The following is a 6,000-nucleotide window of genomic DNA, read 5'->3' as shown; positions in this document are numbered from 1 at the left end:
GAAGATGCCCTTGAACCTGGAGATTTGGGACCCATGGGATGGGTAACAGGCAGTATTACTTTAAAGGCTCTGCGTTTGCTCCCCCAACCTCACCAAACCTCTCAGCCCCGAGAGTGTCCACCCTTATGTCTGATCCAGCTGCGGGTCTAGATATGGTCAATCCAGGTTGCATCACAGCCCCTGAACGAATTTTGTAAGAATTTCTCTCTCTTTCACTGTCTTTGTTTCACGGGTTTTTAAAAGTAATTTATTTTTATAATGGGGTTTAGCTGCTTTTCACGGCTGTGTTTCTGCCGCTTTACACCCACTTGACTCACTTCCAGAGAGATATCAATACATAGGTTTTAAGATTCTTACTAGTCAGATATATTCTTGTGCGGTGAATAGGGGGTGTGGAGTCCAGTTCACTGAGCAAGGAGTAGTTCTTTCTATTACATATTGGGTTTATGGAACGGTATCTGAGCTCATTTGAAACCCTTGTTTTATGCATCACCCCACCCCACCTTTCCCGTTAAGCAGCCATAGTGTGTTTTGTAAACGTGTGACTCTGTTCTGTTTTGTAATTCAGTTCAAGTGTAGCGGTTTTTACATTCCCTCTATAAGTGATAGCTTATGATAAGTGTCTTTTTCTGTGTGACTTATTTCACTTAGAATCGTCGTAGCTAAAGCCACTCATCATGCTGCTACTAGCCTTATGACATTGATTTCATGGCTGAGTGATATTCCATTGTACATAAGGACCACCACTTCTTTATCCATTTTTCTCTTTCCTGGGATATTTGAGGTGTCATGAAGTGGAGGTTCTTGTCAACAGAGCAGCCCTAAACTTTGGGGTGCCTGTGTCTTGCTGATTTTTAGTTTTCCCAATTTATACGCCCATGAGTGGAAGTGCCCTATGCGCTCTAAGCTGTGTTTTTTCGATGTTTCAGGACACACCGTACACTTCTCCAGAGTGGCTGTTGGCAATTTACATCCCGCCCATCAGCGTAGCAAGGCTCCCATTTCTCCATGGCCTGTCCTGCATTTCTGGTTTTGACACTTTTTTCCGCATGGCCCTTTTGACCGATGGGAAGCGAGACTTCTTTGTAGCGCTGATTTGCCTTTCCAGGTTGCTTGGTTGGCCAAAAAGGGCGTATGCGTTTTTTCCTGAATATATTCAGGAAAAAACGCATACGCCCTTTTTGGCCAAGGGCATCATTGTCGACGTTTTGCCGCTTTTCATGTGCTTTAAAGGCGATTCGAATCGACCTCCTGAAATCTGTTTCCTGCAATTCTGCCTTGCTTTCAGATCCTCTTCGTTGCCTTCCCTCAATATATTTGTGGACGAGAGTTATCATTTATAACTCTGCAGGTTTGTGAATTGCAGTGCCCCTGAGCTCCATTTTTCAACTCGCTTTTTTGGGAGCTGGCCGCAAAAGCGCAGGATTGCCTCAGGCCCTCTTCTGCTTCCGGGCGGCAGGCTGAGCCTGTGGTTAATTATTCTTCCTGATGGGAAAATAGAGTGACCTGTGCCTGTCCCAACACCTAGAGCTAGTCTCTCATTGGCTCCCCCTCTTCCCGTTCATCCTCAGGACAAATTGCAAGCTGTACGGAACGGGAGGTTAAAGGTGCTGATTCTCCAAGGAGGGAGATTGCTAGTCAAGCGGCTGGAATGGCGAACCCGAGCACAAGGAGATGAGAAATGAGGTGCGTTTTAGAAACCTTTCCCGATCACACGGTGTAGCACCTTCTGGGTTTCTCATGCATGTTTTCGAGGTAGGAAGATGCCCTTGAACCTGGAGATTTGGGACCCATGGGATGGGTAACAGGCAGTATTACTTTAAAGGCTCTGCGTTTGCTCCCCCAACCTCACCAAACCTCTCAGCCCCGAGAGTGTCCACCCTTATGTCTCACCCACTGTGGGTCTAGATATGGTCAATCCAGGTTGCATCACAGCCCCTGAACGAATTTTGTAAGAATGTCTCTCTCTTTCTCTGTCTTTGTTTCACGGGTTTTTAAAAGTAATTTATTTTTATAATGGGGTTTAGCTGCTTTTCACGGCTGTGTTTCTGCCGCTTTACACCCACTTGACTCACTTCCAGAGAGATATCAATACATAGGTTTTAAGATTCTTACTAGTCAGATATATTCTTGTGCGGTGAATAGGGGGTGTGGAGTCCAGTTCACTGAGCAAGGAGTAGGTCTTTCTATTACATATTGGGTTTATGGAACGGTATCTGAGCTCATTTGAAACCCTTGTTTTATGCATCACCCCACCCCACCTTTCCCGTTAAGCAGCCATAGTGTGTTTTGTAAACGTGTGACTCTGTTCTGTTTTGTAATTCAGTTCAAGTGTAGCGGTTTTTACATTCCCTCTATAAGTGATAGCTTATGATAAGTGTCTTTTTCTGTGTGACTTATTTCACTTAGAATCGTCGTAGCTAAAGCCACTCATCATGCTGCTACTAGCCTTATGACATTGATTTCATGGCTGAGTGATATTCCATTGTACATAAGGACCACCACTTCTTTATCCATTTTTCTCTTTCCTGGGATATTTGAGGTGTCATGAAGTGGAGGTTCTTGTCAACAGAGCAGCCCTAAACTTTGGGGTGCCTGTGTCTTGCTGATTTTTAGTTTTCCCAATTTATATGCCCATGAGTGGAAGTGCCCTATGCGCTCTAAGCTGTGTTTTTTCGATGTTTCAGGACACACCGTACCCTTCTCCAGAGTGGCTGTTGGCAATTTACATCCCGCCCATCAGCGTAGCAAGGCTCCCATTTCTCCATGGCCTGTTCTGCATTTCTGGTTTTGACACTTTTTTCCGCCTGGCCCTTTTGACCGATGGGAAGCGAGACTTCTTTGTAGCGCTGATTTGCCTTTCCAGGTTGCTTGGTTGGCCAAAAACGGCGTATGAGTTTTTTCCTGAATATATTTAGGAAAAAACGCATACGCCCTTTTTGGCCAAGGGCATCATTGTCGACGTTTTGCCGCTTTTCATGTGCTTTAAAGGCGATTCGAATCGACCTCCTGAAATCTGTTTCCTGCAATTCTGCCTTGCTTTCAAATCCTCTTCGTTGCCTTCCCTCAATATATTTGTGGACGAGAGTTATCATTTATAACTCTGCAGGTTTGTGAATTGCAGTGCCCCTGAGCTCCATTTTTCAACTCGCTTTTTTGGGAGCTGGCCGCAAAAGCGCAGGATTGCCTCAGGCCCTCTTCTGCTTCCGGGCGGCAGGCTGAGCCTGTGGTTAATTCTTCTTCCTGATGGGAAAATAGAGTGACCTGTGCCTGTCCCAACACCTAGAGCTAGTCTCTCATTGGCTCCCCCTCTTCCCGTTCATCCTCAGGACAAATTGCAAGCTGTACGGAACGGGAGGTTAAAGGTGCTGATTCTCCAAGGAGGGAGATTGCTAGTAAAGCGGCTGGAATGGCGAACCCGAGCACAAGGAGATGAGAAATGAGGTGCGTTTTAGAAACCTTTCCCGATCACACGGTGTACCACCTTCTGGGTTCCTCATGCATGTTTTCGAGGTAGGAAGATGCCCTTGAACCTGGAGATTTGGGACCCATGGGATGGGTAACAGGCAGTATTACTTTAAAGGCTCTGCGTTTGCTCCCCCAACCTCACCAAACCTCTCAGCCCCGAGAGTGTCCACCCTTATGTCTGATCCAGCTGCGGGTCTAGATATGGTCAATCCAGGTTGCATCACAGCCCCTGAACGAATTTTGTAAGAATTTCTCTCTCTTTCACTGTCTTTGTTTCACGGGTTTTTAAAAGTAATTTATTTTTATAATGGGGTTTAGCTGCTTTTCACGGCTGTGTTTCTGCCGCTTTACACCCACTTGACTCACTTCCAGAGAGATATCAATACATAGGTTTTAAGATTCTTACTAGTCAGATATATTCTTGTGCGGTGAATAGGGGGTGTGGAGTCCAGTTCACTGAGCAAGGAGTAGGTCTTTCTATTACATATTGGGTTTATGGAACGGTATCTGAGCTCATTTGAAACCCTTGTTTTATGCATCACCCCACCCCACCTTTCCCGTTAAGCAGCCATAGTGTGTTTTGTAAACGTGTGACTCTGTTCTGTTTTGTAATTCAGTTCAAGTGTAGCGGTTTTTACATTCCCTCTGTAAGTGATAGGTTATGATAAGTGTCTTTTTCTGTGTGACTTATTTCACTTAGAATCGTCGTAGCTAAAGCCACTCATCATGCTGCTACTAGCCTTATGACATTGATTTCATGGCTGAGTGATATTCCATTGTACATAAGGACCACCACTTCTTTATCCATTTTTCTCTTTCCTGGGATATTTGAGGTGTCATGAAGTGGAGGTTCTTGTCAACAGAGCAGCCCTAAACTTTGGGGTGCCTGTGTCTTGCTGATTTTTAGTTTTCCCAATTTATACGCCCATGAGTGGAAGTGCCCTATGCGCTCTAAGCTGTGTTTTTTCGATGTTTCAGGACACACCGTACACTTCTCCAGAGTGGCTGTTGGCAATTTACATCCCGCCCATCAGCGTAGCAAGGCTCCCATTTCTCCATGGCCTGTCCTGCATTTCTGGTTTTGACACTTTTTTCCGCATGGCCCTTTTGACCGATGGGAAGCGAGACTTCTTTGTAGCGCTGATTTGCCTTTCCAGGTTGCTTGGTTGGCCAAAAAGGGCGTATGCGTTTTTTCCTGAATATATTCAGGAAAAAACGCATACGCCCTTTTTGGCCAAGGGCATCATTGTCGACGTTTTGCCGCTTTTCATGTGCTTTAAAGGCGATTCGAATCGACCTCCTGAAATCTGTTTCCTGCAATTCTGCCTTGCTTTCAGATCCTCTTCGTTGCCTTCCCTCAATATATTTGTGGACGAGAGTTATCATTTATAACTCTGCAGGTTTGTGAATTGCAGTGCCCCTGAGCTCCATTTTTCAACTCGCTTTTTTGGGAGCTGGCCGCAAAAGCGCAGGATTGCCTCAGGCCCTCTTCTGCTTCCGGGCGGCAGGCTGAGCCTGTGGTTAATTCTTCTTCCTGATGGGAAAATAGAGTGACCTGTGCCTGTCCCAACACCTAGAGCTAGTCTCTCATTGGCTCCCCCTCTTCCCGTTCATCCTCAGGACAAATTGCAAGCTGTACGGAACGGGAGGTTAAAGGTGCTGATTCTCCAAGGAGGGAGATTGCTAGTAAAGCGGCTGGAATGGCGAACCCGAGCACAAGGAGATGAGAAATGAGGTGCGTTTTAGAAACCTTTCCCGATCACACGGTGTACCACCTTCTGGGTTTCTCATGCATGTTTTCGAGGTAGGAAGATGCCCTTGAACCTGGAGATTTGGGACCCATGGGATGGGTAACAGGCAGTATTACTTTAAAGGCTCTGCGTTTGCTCCCCCAACCTCACCAAACCTCTCAGCCCCGAGAGTGTCCACCCTTATGTCTGATCCAGCTGCGGGTCTAGATATGGTCAATCCAGGTTGCATCACAGCCCCTGAACGAATTTTGTAAGAATTTCTCTCTCTTTCACTGTCTTTGTTTCACGGGTTTTTAAAAGTAATTTATTTTTATAATGGGGTTTAGCTGCTTTTCACGGCTGTGTTTCTGCCGCTTTACACCCACTTGACTCACTTCCAGAGAGATATCAATACATAGGTTTTAAGATTCTTACTAGTCAGATATATTCTTGTGCGGTGAATAGGGGGTGTGGAGTCCAGTTCACTGAGCAAGGAGTAGGTCTTTCTATTACATATTGGGTTTATGGAACGGTATCTGAGCTCATTTGAAACCCTTGTTTTATGCATCACCCCACCCCACCTTTCCCGTTAAGCAGCCATAGTGTGTTTTGTAAACGTGTGACTCTGTTCTGTTTTGTAATTCAGTTCAAGTGTAGCGGTTTTTACATTCCCTCTATAAGTGATAGGTTATGATAAGTGTCTTTTTCTGTGTGACTTATTTCACTTAGAATCGTCGTAGCTAAAGCCACTCATCATGCTGCTACTAGCCTTATGACATTGATTTCATGGCTGAGTGATATT

The sequence above is a fragment of the Balaenoptera borealis genome (genome assembly GCF_965194805.1).
Source record: "Balaenoptera borealis genome assembly, contig: HAP1_SCAFFOLD_1609, whole genome shotgun sequence".
Taxonomy (NCBI): domain Eukaryota; kingdom Metazoa; phylum Chordata; class Mammalia; order Artiodactyla; family Balaenopteridae; genus Balaenoptera; species Balaenoptera borealis.
This window is presented reverse-complemented; position numbering follows the sequence as displayed.